The sequence below is a fragment of the Cetorhinus maximus genome, chromosome 8, assembly GCF_964194155.1.
Source record: "Cetorhinus maximus chromosome 8, sCetMax3.hap1.1, whole genome shotgun sequence".
Classification (NCBI taxonomy): domain Eukaryota; kingdom Metazoa; phylum Chordata; class Chondrichthyes; order Lamniformes; family Cetorhinidae; genus Cetorhinus; species Cetorhinus maximus.
Window position 1 is genome coordinate 11,478,552 of NC_135886.1, and position 24,404 is coordinate 11,502,955.

The 24,404-nt window shown below is 45.2% G+C and overlaps 1 protein-coding gene across 1 annotated transcript in view; it reads left to right on the forward strand.

Annotated features, from left to right (window-relative positions):
* kcnd3 (potassium voltage-gated channel, Shal-related subfamily, member 3) overlaps positions 1–24,404 on the forward strand; it is a 340,961-nt gene that overhangs the window by 74,188 nt on the left and 242,369 nt on the right. The window lies entirely within an intron of this gene.

A 24,404-nucleotide genomic window follows, 5' to 3' on the forward strand; every position in this document is an offset into this window, starting at 1 on the left:
GAATGGCCTAATTTCTGCTGCTAAGTCTTATGGTCTTAATTGGCAGCCATGTTTCCAACTTTGTAATGGTGATTATGTTTCAAAAGTATCTCATCAGTTGCAAAACACTTTGGATGTCCTGAGATCATAAAAGGCACTATATAAATACAAGAATTCCTTCTTTCAAAGTGCTACTTTGAGTAATTGATCTATTTCTATCATTCTATGCCAGTTCTCTACATGTCTTTTTCATTCTGTTTCTTTATTCCCTTCTGGCTTTCCTTCTTTCTCCTCTCTTTCTAATTTTTCTTTCTACCTCTTTCATTCTCTGTTCTTTTTCTCTTAACTATTATTGTTTGTCATCTGTCTCCTTTTTATTGCTCTTTTGATCCCTGCTTCTGACTCTTTCCTTGTTTATCTCTCTGCTCATCTTTACATCTTTCTCTCAGTGTTCCTCTTACTCGATTTTATTTTATTCACAGTATCCTTTCCTCTCTTTCTCTCTCCCATTCCGTCTTTCCCTTCTGTACTGTCAGCCTTTTTTTTCTCTTTGCTCTCTCCTACTTTCACGTTTTCCTTTTGCAATATCATTCGCTGCCAAAGTTAAGAGTGAAATCTTGAAGACCTGCTCTTCTTGAATTGTGTCCAACAGCAGCAACAGGGAATTGGCCACCTGGGTCCAGCAATAAAGCACAATACAAGATATTGCTACTTATACTTGGATTGCTTGAATCTGGAAACCCCATAAAGAACACACATTGAATTTCTTATGGTAATTATTTAGCTTATGATGGGATAAACATCTTTACCAACGAGCCGCCTGAAAATTTCTAATAGGTGGCCATGTACTAAAGAAAAAAAGTTTTTCTATTACATCGAAAATATCTTGTGCAAATGGATTATTTCTTGTGACGTGCTTTGAATGATTAACTACTGCTAGATGTTCTTAGGCAATAAAAGGGAGGATATCAAATTACCTACTTAGGTCATGGCTACCATCCAGCTTAGAGATTCAAGGCAGCAATGTAGGCTAATAATCGCTCAATTTCTCAATTGAAATCAGCGCTAAGTGACTGTTGCCGTGTGATGCAGCAAAGAGATTGAGATACAGAAAGAGAGAGATGAATGCAAAATCAGAACACAGCCAGCCTGTCACAGAAAAGTTGTTGTTTCTTTTTGCTTCTTAAATATGAGTGAATCTTTTGCCCATCAAGGTGGGGTATGTCTATGTTTTAGGGAATAATGTTCATAGTTTCAGTACAGCGTAGATTAGATGAAGAGTAACCCTATCTCTACTCTGCACCAACAGTTTTTTTTAAGTCCTGATCTCAAAAGAGGATCCCCTACTACATCAACAGTTCCATTACCTTCAATGGAACCATTCATATGATTTTTTCAGAACAACCAACAACTATTTGCATTTACATAGTGCCTTTAATGTAGTAAAACATCCAAGGCACTTCACAGAAGTGTAATCATACAAAAAAATGGTACCATACCAAAGGCAGAGAGATACTAAGACAGGTGAAGAACAGCTTGATCAAAGAGGTAGGTTTTATGGAGCATCTTAAAGGAAGAGAGAGATGGAGAGCCAAGAGAGGTTTACGGAGTGAAATCTAGAACTTATGGCCTAAATGAGTAGTATGGTGAATGAACTAAGGGATGGAGAAGATGTAAGAGTTAGAGGAGCACAGAACTGGAGGAAGTGACAGAGGTAGGGATGGGGCATGGCCAAGCAGTGGTTTAAGTATGAGGATGAGAATTTTAGAATCAAAGCATTGATGGGCCGGGGAACCAGTGTGGATCAGCAAGCAAAGGGGAAGCTGGGTAAATGGAACTTGGTCCACATTAGGATATACAAGATTGCCAGTTAGTTCCACATTATGTGCAGTGGGGCCTTGGCCTATACTTACTGGGAAATGTGTTGAAGTTGCCATGTAAAATTCGCTTTACCTTGGGCACATTCAGCTGACAGAGATAGTGAAGATTTCAATCCCATTGGTTAAGTTTGGATTAGAACTACCCAAAATTGGTCGGTAGTAGGGTTATTCCTCTGAGACTGGGGTTTTGGCATCTTCCTTATGTATGACAGCCCTAATGATAGGAATCAAAACAGAAAATGCTGCCGGTACACAATTTGTCAATCAGCGCCTGAGAAGAAAGGTAAATGATTGTTTTAGGTGAAAGATTATATTGACCTTTGAGGGGTGCTGTGTAGATTCACCAGTATGAAACCGGGGTTTAAAGGGTTAAGTTACAAGGGCAGGTTGTGTGAACTTCATTTGTGTTCCCTTACATTTAGAATAATGTGGGATGGCCTAATTATTACCATTAAAAATGATAATAGGATTCATTAGACAAACTATTTTCTCTGATGGAAGAGTTCAGAACAAGGGGGCCATAATCTTAAAATTGGAGCTAAGCTGTTCAGGAGGGAAACCAGGAAACACTTTTTCACACAAAGGGTCGTGGGAACCTGGAACTTTCTCCCTCACAATGTTGTCAATGATGGGGGATGATCAAAATTCCCAAGACTCAGAGTGATTGCTTTTTTTTTTGTTGGTTAGAGGTATCAAGGGTTGGAACAAAGATGAGTAAATGGAGTTGAAGTGCAGATCAGCCACGATCTAATTGAATGGTGCCAACAAGTGGGGTGGAATGACCTCTTCCTGTTTCTATCTTCCTATGTAATCCTTTACCAGAAGCGTTCTGTTCACAAGATAGACATGGCTGAGGAATACCATTTGGCCCATTTGATCTCATTCATTCAGAAAACTGATCATACACCCATCCCAAGCATCCAGTTATTTACTAAATGATTCATATATTAAAAAGTCTGGCTTAATGTGGTATTTATCATCCTACCTGAAAGTTTGTTCCTAGTGGGTTTATTTTTGCTGAAGACTTCCTGACAATTTCCCTTTCACCTAAACTTACACCTAGTCCTACCATTATGGCTTTGTTTGAAGCAACACTCTGATTTGCTTTGTCCTTCCTGTTTACTATCTCCACTAATCCTACTCTCTCATTCACCTTCTCACTAGGCCACTCAACCTATCTATCTCCATTCTTCCCATCATTTCCCAACATTAAGCATCATGCTCTCCTGAATGCTTCAAATTCAGAGCTTGTACACTCGTTTGCGATTCGAGAATTAGAAATGCCCACAATCAAGTTGGGGGGGTCACAACCAGGGAATTGAATTAAATTTCTCAGCATTTGCATTATTTTTCTGACTGAGGATAGATACTGAGAGAATGTTGCCTTTGGCTGGAAAATCTACAGTGAGCCTCAGAGTAAGGAATTGGAAATTTAGAACTGAAATGAGTTGAAATTTCTTCACTCGGGAGGGTTGTGAATCCTTAGGAATTCTGTATTGCAGAGAGTTGTAGATGCCCAGTCATTAGCTACATTCAAGGCTGAGATTGATAAATTTTTGGGTACTAAGGGAATCAAGGATATGGGGAGTGGACAGGAAACATGGGGTTTAGATAGAAGACCAATATTGAATGACAAAGCAGACTTGAGGAGTCATATGGTTTACTCCTGTTCCTCACTCTTACGTTCTAGAGAGAGAGTTGAGTAACATGATCAGTAAGGACTATCATTTCTGGAACCCCATTATCATAACTGCATTACTTAATCAAGGAATAGCCCCACAACCTTGAAGTGAGATTTTTTTTATTTGTTCATTGGATATGGGTGTTGCTGGGGAGGCCAGCATGTATTGCCTATCCAGAATTGCCCTTAAGAAGATGGTGGTGCGTTGCCTTCTCTGACTGCTGCAGTCCTTGTGGTGTAGCCTCTTACTGAGTCTAAAAGTTTACCTGTACAGGTGAAATAAGAAACTAAACAACAAATCGGGAGCAAAGTCCCATTCATTAACATTCCTTCCCTCGATGAGTGCAAGGACCGTTGAAAACAAATTATAAAGCTGAAATTTGTCAGCATGTCAGTAACCCACAAATGTTACAGAGACTATTAAGAGAGTCAGAGGCTTTTACCGCATGACTGTGGGTCCCTACCAGATGATTAATGAGGCAGACTACAGGACAAGAGGAGACAAGGTCACCTTAGATCACTGAGGATATACTGCAGCTGAACAAAAATCACTCTTTGTGGCAATCTGCACCAGAAGTAACAATGCTTCTGCTGCCTGAGATTCAGTCGAAAGAAGAGAGTGTGACATAAACAGCCGTACATTAGAAAAGCTACTGCAAGTAGTGTACACGTAGATACACATGCACATACATACATCTGTATATACATGTCCAGATAAATGTACACACACACATATAGCATATTCATCACCTTTAAAGTGTCTCACATGTAAAATCTGCATCAATTTCCAACTTAGTGTGCTGTAGTATAACACTGTGGCAGTGCAGCCAGACCATCGACTTAGCTGGATTCATGCTCCAGTTGTGGGATCCCATGCCTTACATAATTTCTGGTGACACTTGCTTCAAAGGGTCGGCTGTCTAGACCTGAGATGACGAGAACGTTCTTTACTCAGGTGGTCGTGAATTTTTGGAATTCTCTACCCCAGAGAGCTTTGGATGCTCAGCTGCAAAGTATATTCAATGGTGACATCGGTAGATTTTTGGGCACTAAGGGATTCAAGAAATATGAGGATAGTGAGGTAAAGTGGAATTCAGATGGGAGGTCAGCCATGATCATATTGAATGGTAGATCAGGCTTGAGGGGCTGAACGGCCACTCCTGCTCCTATTATGTTGCTAAGATTGGCTCAATTTTCCTATTTATAGATGGCTGTAAAGGAAAATGAATAAGATATGAAAACCAACCAAAAAATAAGGGGCATATTAAGCTGAAAAGTAACAAAGAGACCTGTTGTGAGGTGTTGGCCTAGTTCGGTAGGTATTATTAAGGTATTAGTAGTCTTAGGTCATTCAACAGTAAGTATTTATTAGCTGCTAGAAACTATATTCATAAGTACAGTAAAGATCCAAGCAAGGAGCTGTCTCCATGCTTGCTTCTACACACGGATCTGTCCAACACTACACTGATCCCTATGTACGGATCATGTGTTCTCTTACATCACTGGGTGGGCGGTGTTGCACTCAGTCCCGCGTTAACCCTTTATATGCCAGACCCTTATACAACAAAAGCAATTTGCCTCTAATTTCCCTCAGCACGTGCCCGTTTTCCCCAATCAAATTTTGTGGAATAGGCCACAATAATCCCAGAATATTATGTTTTGATAGCTTCTGACTTTAACATCAATTGAAATAAGAATGGGGAGAGATGTAAAGCATCACCCATTTTACATTGTTGCACAAAGTCAAGATCTATCTCATTGTGCATCACTTAGTATAAAGCTCCTGTCCTTATATAACAGCATATCTTCTAACTCAACTCCAGCAACACTCAAGAAGCTTGACACCATCCAGGACAAAGCAGCCGCTTGATTGACACTCCATCCACAAACATTCACTCCCTCCATCACCGACACACAGTAGCAGCAGTGTATACCATCTACAAGATGCACTGCAGGAATTCACCAAGGCTCCTTAGACAGCACCTTCTAAACTCATACCCACTAACATCTAGAAGTACAAGGACAGGAGATACATAGGAATGCCACCAACTGGAAGTTCCCCTCCAAGCCTCTCACCATCCTGACTTGGAAATATATCGCCGTTCTTTCACTGTCACTGGGACAAAATCCTGGAAATCCCTACCTAACAGCACTGCGGGTGTACCTACATCACATGGACTGCAGCAGTTCAAGATGGCAGCTCACCACCACCTACTCAAGGGCAGTTAGGGCTGGGCAATAAATGCTGGCCCAGCCAGCGACGTCCAAATCCCATGAATGAATAAAATAACTCAGCACTAAGTAATGTGTTAATGTAGTGTTAATATTATTACTGGTTCTTGAAATGTTTTAGCAATTCTCCACTGAAGATTTGATGTCCATTATTATAAAATTATACTATTATCTTTCACAGACATCAGGGAAATGCATGACACTGTCGGGGGGAAGGATGGAGCCTTGGGTCTTTCATTGATGATAGGAAATTTCAACATTGCTGAAATAAGCTTTGACCCTCAGCATTGCACACTGTAACCCACCCCCAGGCCTCCCAATTCTGGTCCAATAACAGGCACCTCAATATTCATATCAGCCTAGTTCATGATATCTTGCTCACCTGGTTCCCTTAACTCTCCAACTCCATAAAAAAAAAACAAATGGCAGAACATCCTAGGGAGTGGGTGTGCAACAAAGGTTTGCTAGATTGGTTCCTGGGATGAGCGGATTGTCCTATGAGGAGAAATTGAGTGGGCCAGGAGCAGAATTTTACAGCCCCTCCCACCATTGCATTTTCTAGTCCTGCCAAAGTCAATGGACTTTTGACAGGGCCGTAAAATTCAGCCCTAGGCCTATTTTCACTGGAGTTTAGAAGAACAAGAGGTGCTCTTATTGAGACATATATAATTCTTAATGGGCTTGAGAAGGTAGGTTTTGAAAAAATGTTTCCTCTAGCTAGAGAACCTAGGACACAGGGTCACAGTCTTAGTCCATAAGACCATAAGACATAGGAGCAGAAATTAGGCCATTCGGCCCATTGAGTCTGCTCTGCCATTCAATCATGGCTGATAAGTTTCTCAACCCCATTCTCCTGCCTTCTCCCCGTAACCTTTGATCTCCTTACCATTCAAGAACCTATCTATCTCGGTTTTAAATATACTCAATGACCTGGCCTCCACAGCCTTCTGTGGCAATGAATTCCATAGATTCAACACTCTCTGGCTGAAGAAGTTTCTCCTCATCTCTGTTCTAAAAGGTCTTCCCTTTACTCTGAGGCTGTGCTCTCGAGTCCTAGTCTCTCCTACTAATGGAAACATCTTCCCCACATCCACTCTATCCAGGCCTTTCAGTATTCTGTAAGTTTCAATCAAATCCCCCCTCATCCTTCTAAACTCCATCGAGTATAGACCCAGAGTCCTCAAACGTTCCTCATATGTTAAGCCTTTCATTCCTGGGATCATTCTCATGAACCTCCTCTGGACCCTCTCCAGGGCCAGCACATCCTTCCTGAGATACGGGGCCCAAAATTGCTCACAATATTCTAAATGAGGTCTGACCAGAGCCTTATAGAGCCTCAGCAGCACATCCCTGCTTTTATATTCTAGTCCTCTCGAAATAAATGCCAACATTGCATTTACCTTCCTAACTACCGACTCAACCTGCAAGTTAACCTTAAGAGTATCCTGGACTAGGACTCCCGAGTCCCTTTGCACTCCAGACTTCTGAATTCTCTCCCCATTTAGAAAATAGTCTATGCCTCTATTCTTCCTACCAAAGTGCATGACCTCACACTTCCCCACGTTGTATTCCATCTGCCACTTCTTTGCCCATTCTCCTAACCTGTCCAAATCCTTCTGCAGCCTCCCCGCCTCCTCAATACTACTTGTCCCTCCACCTATCTTTGTATTATCTGCAAACTTAGCCAGAACGTCCTCAGTTCCTTCATCTAGATAATTATTATATAAAATGAAAAGTTGTGGTCCCAACACTGACCCTTGCGGAACTCCACTAGTCACCAGCCGCCATCCTGAGAAGGACCCCCTTATCCCCACTCTCTGCCTCCTGCCAGACAGCCAATCTTCTATCCATGCTAGTACCTTGCCTCTAACACCATGGGCTCTTATCTTACTGAGCAGCCTCCTGTGCGGCATCTGGTCAAAGGCCTTCTGGAAGTCCAACGAGATAACATCCATTGGCACTCCTTTGTCTAACCTACTCGTTACCTCCTCAAAGATTTCTAACAGATTTGTCAGGCATGACCTCCCCTTGATGAAACCATGCTGGCTTTGCCCTATTCTACCATGCACACTTCCAAGTATTCTGAAATCTCATCCTTAATAATGGACTCTAAAATCTTACCAACGACTGAGGTCAGGCAAATCGGCCTGTAATTTCCCGTCTTTTGCCTCACACCCTTCTTAAACAGGGGAGTTACATTAGCAATTTTCCAGTCCTCTGGGACCCTCCCTGACTCGAGTGATTCCTAAAAGATCACCACTAACGCCTCCACTATCTCTTCAGCTATCTCCTTCAGAACTCTGGGGTGTAATCCATCTGGTCCAGGTGATTTATCCACCTTCAGACCTTTCAGTTTTCCTAGCACCTTCTCCTCAGTAATGGCCACCATACTCACCTCTGCCCCCCGACTCTCTTGAACTTTGGGGATGTTACTCGTGTCTTCCACCCTGAAGACTAACGCAAAGTACCTATTCAGCTCCTCCGCCATTTCTTTGTTCCCCACTACTACTTCTCCAGCGTCATTTTCCAGCGGCCCAATGTCCACTTTTGCCTCTCTCTTATCCTTTATATATCTAAAAAAACTCTTGCAATCTTCTTTTATATTACTGGCTAGTTTACCCTCATATTTAATCTTCTCCCTCCTTATTTCTTTTCTAGTTGTCCTCTGTTGGTCTTTGTAGGCTTCCCAATCCCCTGGTTTCCCACTGCTCTTCGCCGCATTGTATGCTTTCTCTTTAGCTTTTATTCTGTCCCTGACTTCCCTTGTTAGCCATGGTTGCCTCGTCCTCCCTTTAGTATGCTTCTTCTTCCTAGGGATGAATTTTTGCTGTGTCTCCCAAATTACTCCCAGAAACTCCTGCCATTGCTGTTCCACTGACTTTCCTGCTAGGCTCATCTCCCAGTCAATTCTGGCCAGCTCCTCCCTCATGCCTTTGTAGCTGCCTTTATTCAACTGTAATACCGTTACATCTGATTCCAGCTTTTTCCTCTCAAATTGCAGGGTAAATTCTATCATATTATGGTCACTTCCTCCTAAGGGTTCCTTCACCTTAAGCTCCCTTATCAAATCTGCCTCATTACACATCACTAAATCTAGAATTGCCTGTTCCCTAATGAGCTCCACCACAAGCTGCTCCAAAAAGCCATCTCGTAGACATTCCACAAATTCCTTCTCTTGGGATCCACTACCAACCTGATTTTCCCAGTCTACCTGCATATTGAAATCCCCCATGATCACTGTAACCTTGCCTTTCTTACACGCCTTTTCTATCTCCTGGTGTATCTTGTGCCCCACATCCTGACTACTGTTCGGAGGCCTGTACATAACTCCCATTATGGTTTTTTTACCTTTGCAGTTCTTCAACTCTACCCACACAGATTCTACATCATCTGACCCTACGTCATTTCTTGCTATCGATTTAATTTCATTTCTTACTAACAAAGCAACTCCACCCCCTCTGCCAACCTGCCTATCTTTTCGATAGGATGTATATCCTTGGATATTTAGCTCCCAGTCCTGATCCCCTTGCAGCCATGTCTCCGTGATGCCCACCACATCATACCTGCCAATTTCAATCTGCGCCACAAGCTCATTTACCTTATTTCGTATACTGCGTGCATTCAGATACAACACCTTCAGTCCTGTATTTCCCGTCCCCTTTCTCATTGTCGTCCCTTTATCTGATGTGCTTGAAGTTAGATTCCTAGCCCTTTCCAAACACTCTGTCCTATTTTGTGTTCTGGGGGCTTTAATAGCCTCTCCTGGGCTCTCCTTTCTTTTCAGTTTTTTCATAATTTTCCATGAAGTTGAATCCACCCCCCACACACTAATCTGCTGCTTTGTTTCCCATTAGTCATACTTCTTGGAGTTTTACCCTTCCCTACCCCCACACTTTCTAGTTTAAAGTCCTGTTGACCACCCTATTTACCCTTCTCGCTAGATCATTGGTCCCAGATCGGTTCAGGTGGAGACCGTCCCAATGGTACAGATCCCTCCTGTTCCAATACTGATGCCAGTGCCCCACAAAATGGAACCCCTCTTTCCCGCACCACTCCTTTAGCCACGTGTTTATTTCCCTTATTCTCGCGTCCCTATGCCAATTTGCACGTGGCTCAGGTAGTAATCCGGAGATTATAACCCTTGAGGACCTGTTCTTTAATTTAGTTCCTAGTTCCTGATAATCCCCAAACAGGTCCTCTTTTCTAGTCTTACCTATGTTATTTGTTCCAACGTGGACCACAACAACTGGATCCTCCCCCTCCCTCTCCAATATCCTTTCAAGCCGGTCAGAGATGTCCCTTACCCTAGCACCGGGCAGGCAACATACCATGCGGGACTCTCGATCCTGCTTACAAAGGAAGCTATCAATTCCCCTAATTATAGAATCCCCTACAACTACCACTTGTCTTTTTGCTCCCCCCTCTTGAATGGCCTCCTGTGCCACGGTGCCGTGGTCAGCTGGCTCATCCTCCCTACAGCCCTCTTCCTCATCCACACAGGGAGCAAGTACCTCGTACCTGTTGGACAAGGTCAAGAGCTGAGGCTCCTCTGTTCCTGAACACAGGATCCCTCTACCTGCCTCACTTGCAGTCACACTCTGCTGACCCTGACCACTGACCAAACTTGAGGTACTTAATCTACCGGGTGTGACCACCTCCTGAAACAAAGTGTCCAGGTAACTCTCCCCCTCCCGGGTGTGCCGCAGCGTCCAGAGCTCGGACTCCAGCTCATCAATTCTGTGCCGGAGTTCTTCCAGCAACCAACACTTGCTGCAGATGTGGTCACTGCAGCTCACAATGGGATCTGCCAGCTCCCACATCATACAGCTACAGCTGTCTTAGAATAAGGGGTCAGCCATTTAGGACTAACGTAAGGAGAGATTTATTCACCCAAAGGGTTGGGAATCCTTGGAATCTTCTACCCCAGAAAGCTGTGTCTGCTCAGTCATTGGGTATATTCAAGATAGAGATCAATGGATTTTTGAGTACTGAGGAAATGAAGAGATATGGTAATAGTGTGGGAATGTGGAGTTGAGGTGGAATAGCCATGATCTTGTTGAATGGGGGAGCAGGCTTGAAGGGCCAAGTGGCCTCCTCCAGCTCCTATTTCTTATGTTCTTAGATTGGGCAATATGGAATCAACTGCTTTTCATTTACCTTCACCCACTTTCCTGTTCCTTTGGATTGACAATCTGATATCAGCCAATGAAAGACCCTGTCAAAGTTCAAAATTGCACCCAGGCCCTGCAGCATAGGTTGAAAAAGATAAAATAGGGAGTAACGATAAAAGAAGAGGTCAAAGAAATTCAATAATGAAGATAGACAGATAGGAACAGGAGGAAGACATTTAACCCCTCAAGTCTGTTCCATGGAGATCATGGCTGATCTGTATCGTAACTCTGTCTACCTGCCTTGGTTCAGTATCCCTTACTACCCTTGCCAAATAAAAATCTATCAATCCCATTGACGACGATGATGCATGACACCCTCTGTGGACAATATCGCAGGGATTCATCAGACCAGCCCAGGCACCGGAACCTCATCTTCAGCATCCCGATGGTTTGCTCCACCAAGTTGTGAGATGCACCATGAGGATCATTATAGCGTCGCTCTGCTGCAGTCTGAGGCCGCCGCACGGGCGTCATCAGCCACGGCCTCTGTGGGTAGCCCTTGTCCCCGAGGAGCCAACCCTGCAGCTTCTGTGGACCCTGGAAGACACCAGGGATCTGTGACTGACTGAGAATGTAGAAATCATGGACCGTCCCTGGAAACCATGCACAGACCTGCAGGATGCGTTTGTAGTAGTCGCACAGCAGCTGCACATTTAGCAAAATGAATCCTTTGCTATCGACATAGTTGACCATGTGTTGCGATGGAGATATGAGCACCACGTGAGTGTAGTCGATCACACCCTGCACCTGTGAGAAACCCGAGGTCTGGGCAAATCCAATCGCTCTTGCATCCTGGCTGTCCTGGCCCTGGGTGAAATACACAATGTTGTTTGTCCTCACGAAGATGACATCTGTGACCACATGGATGCATTTGTGGGAGGAAGCTCGTGATATCCCACAGAGGTCACCTGTGGAGCCCTGAAAGAAGCCAGTGGCGTAGAAATTGAGCACCATAGGCACTTTCATGGCCACTGGCAGTGGATGCCCTCCATGTCCCTGTGGCGCCAAACCCTGCAGTAGCTGACAGGCGAGACCGACCAGTTCGCTAGACAATCGCAGTCTTCAGCAACACTGATTCTCATTCATCTGCAGGAATGAAAGGCTATGTCTATAGACCCTAGGTCTAGCTAGGCACTGACCAGCAATGACTCGCTGTGGTTCTTTGGTGGCGTGTGCGGGAGCCCCAGCCGCCCCTTCTTCCAGAGGGTGCTGTTCCTCCCTCTGCGCAGCCAGGCACCTCAGTCACTCTCTCTGTCTCCACTCTCTGTAAGCCATGAGGCATCGAGCTAGGTCACCAGGTCACCAGGTTCCATGATCCTGATGTAATCCTTCTGCAGGATGAAAGAGAGAGATGCGTGGGTTAGCATGCATGTACTAAGAACCTGTCCTGGTTAATTCTGAAGGCCCCTTAATGCATCCTGGAGAGTGCTGGCCACCACTTGGATGGCCAGAGATTAGTGCGCTGCATGGCTGCCTGAAACCCCACCCACCTCCGCCCCACTCCACCCAACCAATTGGTGCCAGCTTTGCCCACTGGACTGCAGGTCTGTGCTCTCAGCTCAGGCACAGGCATTCTCCTAACCCACACTGCAAGGCTGCACTGTTAGCTTGAACCATGGGGGAGACTGGTCCAAACCGGGGTGATGACATTGCAAGGGGCTGTGAGCGCCTCCACCAGTGACTGCTCCATGGACAGTTATAGCAAGGAGATTGTACAATGTGTGCAGTCGTCCAACCGTTCTGCAGTTCACTAACATGCTCATGACTTTTCAGGCTGTGCCCGAGGAGTGATAAACTCTGGATTACTTGGTGGCATTTCTATGCCTCTTTGTTGCTTGAGTGGGTAGAGAAGCTAGAGGCCCGACTCCAATCATATCAATAGCTGTGCTGGAACGGCCTCAGCTGTAGAGGAATGGTTACTTTATACAAGGTTTCCCTAATGCATGGCCACTTCCCTTGCCCACCCACCCCCCCACACCCTGCATATACTTGTGCACAGCCTTCAACCGCAAGGCAGCCCTTGCTCCCCACCCCCCTACACACCTCAACTGCAAGGCAGCTCTTGCCTGCACCCCGCCAACATGCCTCAACTGCAGGGCAGCCCTTTTCCCCCCCACAACGATGGACCCTGAAGTCCAACTGGCAACCCGGGCGGGCATTCCGCAAATTTACTGTGCACTCACCTCCGAGTTCCCCTCAAAGTGCAGCCGCTAAGTGCGCGCCTTGTATATGTTGTTGTGAAACACATTGGTGTGCAATCAAGCCGACGTGGGTGGACGATCCAGCAGGGGTGGTGGGGGGAAGAGATTCCGGCAGGCTGAGCTTATAATGATGTGCAGATGGATTACAATGAGATTCCCGATGTCCGTTGGCGGGAAACGTGGCCCATCATCGGCCAGCGGAGCAAACAATCACAAAATAGCTTCATGACGTCGTGAAACCAATTTTTGGCCCTATTGTCCTCTCATGCCACCGAACACACCCAACACCAGCGGGCACGGACAATTCTGCCCAGACAGCATGCATAAATGGGTCATTTTTGAGGTGTAATGAATGGAGTACCACAGGGATCAGTGCTGGGGGTTCAACTGTTTAGAATCGATATCAATGGCTTGGATGAAGTGACCAAATGTATAGTTGCTAAATGACACAAAGATAGGTAGGAGAACAAGTTGTGAAGAGGACATAAGGGTGCTGAAAAGGGACATGGATAGGTTAAGTGAGCGGGCAAAAATTTGGCAGATGGAGGATAATGTGGGAAAATGTGAACTTGTCCACTTTGGCAGGAAGAATGGAAAAGCAGCATATTATTTAAATGGAGAGAGATTGCAGAACTCTGAGGTACAGAGGGATCTGGGTGTCCTGGTACATAAATCACAAAACGTCAGTCTGCAGGTACAGCAAGTGATTAGAAAGTCAAATGGAATGTTGTCATTTATTGCCAAGAGAATGGAATATAAAAGTAACGAAGTTTTGCTACAATTGTACAGAGCATTAATAAGGCCACATCTAGAGTACTGTGTACAGTTTTGGTCTCTTTATTTAAGAATGGACATAATTGCATTTGAAACAGTTCAGAGATGGTTCACTTAACTGATACCTGAAATGAAGGAGAGGTCTTCGGAGGAGAGGTTGGACAGGTTGGCTCTGTATCCATTGGAGTTTAGAAGAATGAGAGGTGACCTTATTGAAACATACAAGATCCTGAGGGGACTTGACAGGGTGGATGCTAAAAGGATGTTTCCCCTTGTGGGAGAGACGAGAATTTAGGGAACACAGTTTAAAAATAAGGGGTCTCCCATTTAAGACAGAGATGAGGAGAATTTTTTTTTGCTCTCAGTCTAGGGAACTCTCTTCCTCAGAGAGCAGTGGAGGTAGGGTCATTGAATATTTTTAAGGATGAGATAGATAGATTCTTGACTAACAAGGGACTCAAAGGAAATAGGGGGTAGGCAGGAAAGTAAAGTTGAGGCCACAATCAGATCAGCCATGATCTTATCAAATGACGGAGCAGGCTCGAGGGGCTGAATGACCTACACCTGCTCTTAATTTGTAAGTTCGTATGTTTGCCCGAAGAAAAAGTTTTGATTTTTTTCCGCCTAATCTTCCTTGGGTCTTTATCTGTTTATTTTCCTCTCCTGGGAGATTCCATTGTTGCAGCCAGTAAGATGAGTTGAAACAAAAACAGAAAATGCTGGAAAAACTCAGCAGGCCTGACAGCATCTGTGGAGAGAGAAACAGAGTTAACATTTCGAGTCCGTATGACTCTTCTTCAGAGCTACAGAGAAGTGGAAATCTGATGAAATTTATACTGTTTAAGTGGGGGGTGTGGAGCAGGTGAAGCTGGAAAGAAGGCCAGCGATAGGTGGAGGCAAAGGAGAGATTGACAAAGATGTCATGAACAAAAAGGACAAAGGGGGCGTTAATGGTAGTGGTAAGAGCTAAGGGAGGTGCTGATAGTGGCATTAAGGTAAGAAAGCAGAATGTGATAATAGCAGGACAAGGGTAAGCACTCTGGAAAGAACAACATGAACAAGTAACAGGTGGCCCTTGTGGGGGTGGGGTGGGGGGAAAAAAGGGAACGAAAATGGGATAAAAAGGGGGAATAAAACAATGAATAACTTAACGAAAATAAAAATGAATAAAAATAAGTGGATAAAAATAAAAATGAATATTGAAAAAAGGGATTAAAAAAAAGGGGTGAGGATAGAGGGGACAGTTCATGGTCTGAAGTTGTTGAATTCAATATTAAGCCTGGAAGGCTGTAAAGTGCCTAATCAGAAGATGAGGTGCTGTTCTTTCAGTTTGCGTTGGGCTCGAAACAGCATCCGCAGTATTTTGCTTTTATCTAAGATGAGTCGAATCTTGGTGCTTCAGGCATCACAACACCGTGAGGCAGTAAATGAAAAGAGAGGCTGACTAATTTATGGAGGGATGCAAACAAGACAGACACAGGGAGAAACGAAGTCTGAGAGGGAAAGGAAAGTGGCCTGTCTTTGCATTAAAAGCTCCTCATGTTTTAATAAATGAATGAAATTCAATTCTTCACCTGGTTGTGAATTGAAAGTGATCTGCTATCACAGCAGAGCATTATTCACACATCAGGGCTCCTGAAACCAAATCCCTGATTGTACGAGGCATTGACTTGGGCTAATGTATCATATTCTGAATAACAATGCGAGCCTCAAAAGGGCCCGAGTTGAATATTGTGACATGAGGAAAAACACATCAATTCCTGGATCAGTCCAATTAAGCAATGATTAGATTGAATGCTTCTTCATGTCATGGCTATGTCATGTACTTAAAACAAAGCAGGTTAACTCATGAGTTCCTGTATTGTTCCTTCTTAATTATTTCATTAACTAGTGGGTGTTCTGTGACAATGCTAGACAGAAAATGATCAACAAAACCTGTGTCTCTCATCCACCTGATCCATCTCTCAGACATCTCAATCCAATCCCATTTCTAGGCAATGCCCAAACCAGGCCTACCCACCAACCCAACTCAACCCAATCCAACCCAACCCAACCCAATCAAGCCCAAAGCAAACTAATACAACCCCACCAAAACAACCCAACACAGCCCAAACTAACCAAACCCACCCAAATCCAGCCCAACTCAACCCAACCTAAACCAACCAAACTAAACCCATCCCAACCCAGCCCAACTAAACCCAACCCAACTGTAACCTAACCAACAAAACCCAGCCCAGGCAAACCAAATCTAATACAGCCCAACTCAACCCAACCCAACCTATCCCTTCTCTCTCATTTGTTCTGAGCTGAACTTGATCTCAGCCAAACCCAAACTAACATCATTCTCTGACATAGCCCAATTAAACTCAACCCCGCCCTGTAATAAAATTTAACACAGGCCCCATTCAGACAGAACACAGCCCAACACTGACATCAGATAAAATGCAAACAGACACCGCTCCCAGACAGACACTAACCCAATCTCACTCACTGACAGGAATTGAGACCAAGCCATTCTCAAGAGATAGCCAAAGCCAAACCCTCCTCTCAGGTAGAATGCAATCAGGCTCATTTAAGACCTGATCCCTAATGAGCCGGGGCTTGACTCTACCCAGTTCCATGCTTATATAAAACTCAGCTTGACATGAATTAACTCTGTTTTAAATACATGACATCCAGAACCTGAGCCCAGTACCATCTGGAATGGTGAGTGGGTATTCTGTTCCAGTGCCAAAAAACTTTATCCCAATGTTAGTCACAGCTTTTAGTATTCAATAGCTTCCTCTTCACTCCTGGGAGCACTGACACATATTGGAATTAACTCCAGGGGAACTGGCTGCCCTGCTTTACCTGACACAAATTTGAGGTTCTTCATGTCAAAACCTGGGAGGTGAGATACCGTGTATAATGAGACAATGGGGGATCGCAACACTTTTCCAAGAGCAGTAACGAGATAGACCTGTCAATTTTTTGGTTGGTGTATTTGTCTTTTCAGAGGGTTGTCATGTTTTGGACTAAATGTAAAAGTCTTGGTTTTTTTTTGGCTATTACCAGTCCTCAACTTTATTAAATTTCTACTTTTCCTTTCACAAAGACTGTAACCCGTGAAACTTCGGGGACAGTCACACGCGCCTTCACCTCAGCAGGAAAATAATACTCTGGTCGATTTACAAACACCTAGGAACTGGAACAACCCATTTTATCCCTCCATTTACCACCATTTAAGTAGATCATGGCTGATCTGGACCTCAATTCCATTTACCCGCTTTGGTTCTATGCCCTTTGACGTCCTTACCAAACAAAAACACCGGAGTCTTGAAAACTCCAATTCACCATAGCATTCACCACCTTTTGGGGGGGAGAGAGTTCAGGTTTTCACCAGCCTTCGTGTGAAAAATGCTTCCTGATTTCACTCCTAAGTGGCCTAGCTGCCATTTAAATTTTAAGATTATGGGCGGAATATTCCACCCTGGAGATTAAATCCGGTGTCAGGCAGGATAGTCGGTGTGATTCCCACTGGGCAGCGGGGTGGGTAACTCACGCAATCTCACACTTTTGAGCTATTTAATTATGCATCCACAAGGGACTCGGCAAACTTCATTGGGGAGGTGGGGGGCAGGCAATTGCCCACCGTGCCATTACTTCATGGCCCCATATTTAAAGGGCACCCGGACAAACATTCACCCAGTGCAGGCCACGAGCTATGCATTACTCCTCCAGAGTCCTTGTGGCCACAGCTCAGGCTGGAGAAGCTGGTAGATGTGAGCAACCACATCCCGGACACATGAGGGCGTCTCCGGCATTGTCTTTTGCACATCTCGAGATAAGAGCACTGACGAGGTTACATCCATGGTGGGGCTAATGCTCGACATTGCAGTGGTCCACGTTCACCATCTTCTTGACTTTCTAGAGGCCCTGCTGCCTCTTGCTCCTCCGGGCCCTGTGCTAAATGGCAATGGGCCCCCCTCCTCATCTGGATAAGAGTAATTACCAAGGCAGGGTTGCCTGCAGCCTGAATCAACGATGTGTCAGTGGATCTGTGAATGAATTGAAATGATACAATAAGTGAGCATGTCCTTTACAGGTTCCCCTCTTTCTCAAAGCCAGCAGACCAGCGCCAAGCCCTTCACCTGGCCTCCGTCTAGACATGGCACCCCCACCCCACCCTTTCTTGGTGAAGGACATCCTGGAGGACCAGAGATGGATGTTCCTCCCATTCAAATATGACTGCGCATGGAGACATTACTCTTTGACCAGGGTGATGAGGGCCATGTGCAGGAAGCCTCCCTCTGACACTATTCCACTTGCCTCCACTACCCTCGAGACTCTATAGAGAGACCATTGCCTTGGCAGCATAGAGAGACTAACCACACGAGTCCTTGTCAGCCATGACCATCCACCCGGGAGGATGGCAGTTTGGAGTCGGGAGTTTGCTGCCGTCCACCAGCCGTTCCCCTTGGAGGCATCCACCTCCCTCCCTCCCTCCCTCCCTTCATCCTCGCCCCTGACAGCAGCACATGTCAAATGGCACAGAATGAACGGCAGCTCCGCACCTTGCTGGGATCTCCATGTTATGAGACCCATGAGTAGGGAACAAACCTGCTGCTGTGTGGGTTCACCATAGAGAGGAGAACAAAACTGAGCATCTTCGACATCCAGTTTCCTCATGATTGTTAGGGTGTCCCTTTAGTTGGCCACTTGTACTGACCTTTAACTCCACCCACCCGAAAAGACCCTCCTCCCACATCGGGGGTCTCACTGACTGACTAACTGCGTGGTCAAGGTCAGGTTGGAAAAATGGCGCGCGTCACCTTTCGAACTCGCTCCACCACCTTCTACCCTCCCCCTGTCACCCACCAACTACCCCCCATCATCCTTGACCCATGCAATAACACCATTCCCCTCCCCTCTGTCACTCTTGAACCTCCCCGCAATTACCCGGGACCCTATCACAGTCCGCCTCTGCATGCCTTTCCTCCCCTCAGAGCTGACACCCGTTACACCCCCCTGCCTACCCTGGCCCTGCCCCCTCTCGCTCCATGACCCACCCAATTAGACCTTCACCTACCAAATCGTCACCCTAGACCTGCCACTCTACGCATCTCACTCCACCCTCTGACTGTGACTGTTGCCTCCTATCACCTCTATCCTGAGTTCTCCCCCCCGCCAGGACTCCACCGTTGACACCGCCGACCCTGCCTAAGACACTTGCCCACCCCTGCACCACCTTTTCTGGATGTTGCCCTCCCACTTCCCTGGACACTCTGCCCACCCCACCCTCCGTAAGCCTGCCTCCCCTGTCCAGCCTTCACCCTACCCTTCCACACTGGCCCCAACCTTCCAGTCTTCAACCTGGCTCCCTTGTCCAGCCTTGGCACAACGTTCACTAACAGAACCCAAGTGAGGTCCCCAAGAAGGAGAGAGAGCAACATCCACGGATCTCAAACGTGTGGAAGCGATGAAGCTCACCAGGCGCCCGCCACATATATACAGTCGTAAAACTGAGCATTCTAAATTCTCGCTGGCGAGGAATTTAATTTGGAGGGTGAACTTAATTCTGGTGAGGTGGCCTTTTAATATTGTGTACAGTTCTGGTCATAATTGCTCTGGAGAGAGTACAGAGGGGATTTACAAGAATGTTGCCAGGGCTTGAAAATTGCAGCTAGGAGGAGAGATTGGATAGGCTGGAGTTGTTTCTCTTAGAACAGAGGAGGCTGAGGGGTGACCTAATTGAGGTGTACAAAATTATGAGGGACCTAGATAGACTAGACAGTAAAGGCTGAGGGGTTTAATTACTGGGGGCATAGATTTAAGTTGATTGGTAGAGGGATTGGAGGGGACATGAGGAAAAACTTTTTCACCAAGAGGGTGGTGGGCATCTGGAATTCACTACCTGCTATAATGCATGTAAATGGGTTTCCCGACATTGTTCGTCTCGACTCACCTTTAACCCATCTTGAAAGTCAGGAGAACAAAATTCCAACAGTTTACCCCACCATCGGGAAACAAATTAAGTGCCCCTGCCCGCCATGATTCCGACTGTTGGTGGGGGTAGAAAATTCCGCCCAATTCTCTTTCTTGGTTCACCCCCCCCATCAGAGTAAATCATTTAGAAACCATAGGAAAGTTACGGCGCAGAAAGAGGCCATTCAGCCCATCGTCTCTGCGCCGGCCATAAGAAGAGAGAAAAGAAACTAGCCGCTTATTTTTAATCCCACTTTCCTGCACCTGGTCCATAGCCTTGCAGATTACTGCGCTTCAGATGCAGATCCAGGTACCTTTTAAATGAGTTGAACGTTTCAACCTCAACTAGGCAGCGAATTCCAGATGCCCACCACCCTCTGAGTGAAAAAGTTTTTCCTCATGTCCCCTCCAATCCTTCTACCAATCACCTTAAATTTATGCCCCCTGGTAACTGACCCCTCAGCTAGGGGAAACAAGTACTTCCTGTCTACTCTATCTAGGCCCCTCATAACTTAGTACACCTCAATTAGGTCACCCCTCAGCCTCCTCTGTTCTAAGAGAAACAACCCCAGCCTATCCAATCTCTCCGCATAGCTGCAATTTTCGAGCCCTGGCAACATTCTTGTAAATCCCCTCTGTACTCTCTCCAGAGCAATTATGACAAGAACTGTGCACAAAATTCCAGCTGTGGCCTAAACAGCGTTTCATATAGTTCCAGCATTACATCACTGATTTTGTATTCAATACCACATCCAATAAAGGAAAGCATTCCGTATCCTTTCTTTACCAACTTATCTACCTGTCCTGCCACCTTCAGGGACCTGTGAACATGTACTCCAAGGTCTCTCACTTCCTCCACCCCTCTCAATATACTCCCAGTTATTGAGTATTCCCTTGCTTTGTTTGCCCTCCCCAAATACATTACCCCACACTTCTCTGGATTGAATTCCATCTGCCACTTTTCCGTTCACTCACCCAAACCATTGATATCATTCTGGAGACATCAGCCATCCTCTTCATTATCAACTACACGGCCAATTTTTTGTGTCATCTGCAAATTTCTCAATGATGCCTCCTACATTTAAGTCCAAATCATGAATATATATGACAAACAGCAAGGGCGCCAAAACGGAGCCCTGTGGAATGCCACTGGAAACCACTTTCCACTCTCAAAAACATCCATCGACCATTACCCTTTGCTTCCTGTCACTGAGCCAATTTTGGATCCAACTTGCCACCTTCCCCCTGTATCCATGGGATCTCACTTTTCTGACCAGTCTACCACGTGGGACCTTGTCAACCACCTTACTAAAATCCATGTAGACAACATCCACTACATGACCCTCATCAATCCTCGTTACTTCCTCAAAAAGTTCTATTAAGTCAGTAAGACCCAACCTTCCCCTAACAAAACCATGCTGACTATCCCTGGTCAAACTGTGCCTTTCTAAGTGACAGTCTATCCTGTTTCTCAGAACTGTTTCCAATAATTTGCCCATCACCAAAGTCAGATTGACTAGCCTATAATTTTCTGGCCTATCCCTCACACCCTTTTTAAACATTGGTACAACGTTCACAGACCTCCAATTCTCTAGTACCTCACCTGTATCTAGTGAGGATTGGAAAATGACCCTCAGAGCATCTGCTATTTCCTCCCTGGCTTCCTTTAACAACCTGGGATACAATCCATCTGACCCTGATAATTTATCCATCTTCAAGGATGTCAGTCCCTCCAGTACTTCCCCTCTCATTACGCTTATTGTATCTAATATTTCACCCTTCCTCTTTAATTAGAATATCTGCATCATCCCTCTCCTTAGTGAAGTCAGAGACAAAGTACTCATTGAGAACCCTGCCCACATTTTCAGGATCAGAGCACAAGTTACCTTGTACATCTCTATTAACCCGACCATTTCCTTAGTTATTCTCTTGCTCTTAATGTACGGGTAAAACATTTTTGGGTTTTCTTTGATTTTACCTGCCAATATTTTTTCATATCCTCTCTTTGTTTTTCTAATTACATTTTTTATTTCATCCCTGTACTTTCTATACTCTTCCAGGCTTTCTACAGTATTCTACAGTAATTAGCTTTTTGTGACTGTCTTTTTCTGCTTTATCTTACTCTGTATGCTCCCGGATAACCAGAGGGCAGATTTGGTAGTACCAGCCTTTTACTTTGTGCGTACGTGTCTACACTGTGCCCGTAGAATCTCGCTTTTGAATGCCTCATCCTGAATCCTCATATTGAATCCTTTTAATGCTTTAAACAGCTTAATCAGTTAATCCCTAAATCTTCTATATTCAAGGGAATACAAGCCAAGTTTATTTAACCTGTCCGCATAATTTGATTATCCAAACTTCAAACTTTGTTATGGGCCATAACAAATGCAGGTTGAATGGACATAGGATATAATTGACAGCAAAGCTGGCCATTCACAGAGTGTGCCAGGACTTGCTGTTGATAAGATCTGCTTCTTGGTTGGATTCAGCAGAAGAGTAAGTTCCTGTACCTGATCATCATCAGTTGGGACCTGTTCTGAAAAGCATCATGTGGTCCTAGCAGCAATGATCCATTCCCCTTTCGCCCTCCTGCAGTCCACGAAATGATGATTAGCCAGCTGATATTCATCGACACAGGAAAGGTGACACCAGGGTAACCATTTAGTTGTGGCATTGGAAGGACTACCAGTGCCAGTAGACCTGAAACAGAGTAGAAACCATCTCCTCACTGCCCTGTTGGCCAGTTCAGAACCTCGGGAATAATGTTCCCCCCAAGCTGTGTGGGTGTGCAGCCACGCAGTACCACACGATGTAATGAACAGGCTGCAATGAAGACAAAGTAGAGGGAACATTGCTTGGGAACACCCTCGCTCTACTCAAACTTCATCCTGTGACCTGCCACTAGTCCCATAATGTGGCTGTGGAAGCTCAATCATTGAGCATGTTCAAGACAAAAATCGATAGATTTCTGGAGACCAATGACACCAAGGGGTATGGAGATAGCGTGGGAGAGTGGCATTCAGCCAGGATCTAACTGAATGGCAGAGCAGGCTCGATGGGCCGAATGGCCTACTCCAGTGCCTATGAGTGGGCTTTTCCAGCCCCTCCTACAAGTGGGCTTTTGGATGGCTCGCCTCAGCGGGACCCGTCACACGGGGGCCAGAAAATCCCGGGCCGATGTTCCTATCTTGCTACCATACATATGTAATGAAAGAGATCAGCTGAAAATCAGCTCCAGTTATACACAATAAAGAAAATATAGAGTCCCCACTGTGCGTCTTTGAACCTAGATTTTGAACTTTGAATTTCCTGCGTAAAAGTTTTAAGTATATGTATATGGATAGTAACTCCAATTAGCCTTGTCCTAACCTGAATAGTTAATGCCACATCTATATGTTTTGGAACCAGCATTAAAATACCTCTTGAAGTGGTTCAGATGGAGCACTTTAAGGATCTGTAGGAGAATAGCACCATGTATAATTTCTACCTTTAGTTTGTGTTTGCAAAGTGTGAGAGCACAGCTGGTGCATTTACTGAGATCAATTGCCTGAGTGCTGCCAAACGGCAGCAGTGATTTCAGTGTCTGTTTATAGCTCGGCAGACCTGAGGGCAATTGTTTTGTATGAAAACAGCTTCTCCTCAGCAGACGTTCCAGGTGGGGGAGTGGGCAGGTTATCAGGAGCGCCAGGCTATATCATTATGCTTTGTTAAAAGCATAAAATCGATCCCTCTAGAATGAAGTCAACCTTTGCTTCAGTGATAGCGTTCCTGGCTCTGAATCAAAAGGTGATGACGAAGACTGGAATACGGGTCTCGAAATTTTTATTTATCCTTTCATTTGGGTGTCAGTGGCAAGACCGGCACCTGCTGCCCATCCCTAATTACCCTTGAACCAAGTGGCTTGTTAGCCCATTTCAGAGGACAGTAAAGAGTAAACCGCTTTACTGTGGCTTTGGAGTCAAGTGTACACCAGACCAGGTAAGGGCGGTAGATTTCCTTCCCTAAAGGAAGGGGATTAGTGAACCAGACAATCAGTGATAGTTTCATGGTCACCATTACTGAGAATAGCTTTTAATTCCAAGTTTATTAATAGAATTTAACTTCCGCCAGCTGCCATGGTAGGATTTGAACCCATGCCCCCAGAGCATTAGCATGGTCCTTTGGATTATTAGTCCAAGTACTCGTAATATGACCACTACGGCCGGAATTTTCCGCCCCCATCGGTGGCGGGCATCATGGCGGGCGTGAGAGGGTAATATGGCGAGAAGGCAAAAATCGGTTTTCTGCTGTTGTGAAACCAGTTTGCGATCATCTGCTCCGCCTGTCAATGGCAGGCCATGTTTCCCATCGCTGGACATCAGGAACGTCATTTTAATACATTTGCATCTCATTATAAGCCCTGCTCACCAGAATCACCCCCCCCCACGCTGGATCATCCGAGCACCAGGCCAACGTGTTTCACAACTGTACATAAGCAACATGCACCTGGCGAGCTGCACTCCGCTCAGGACTTCGAAAGGCC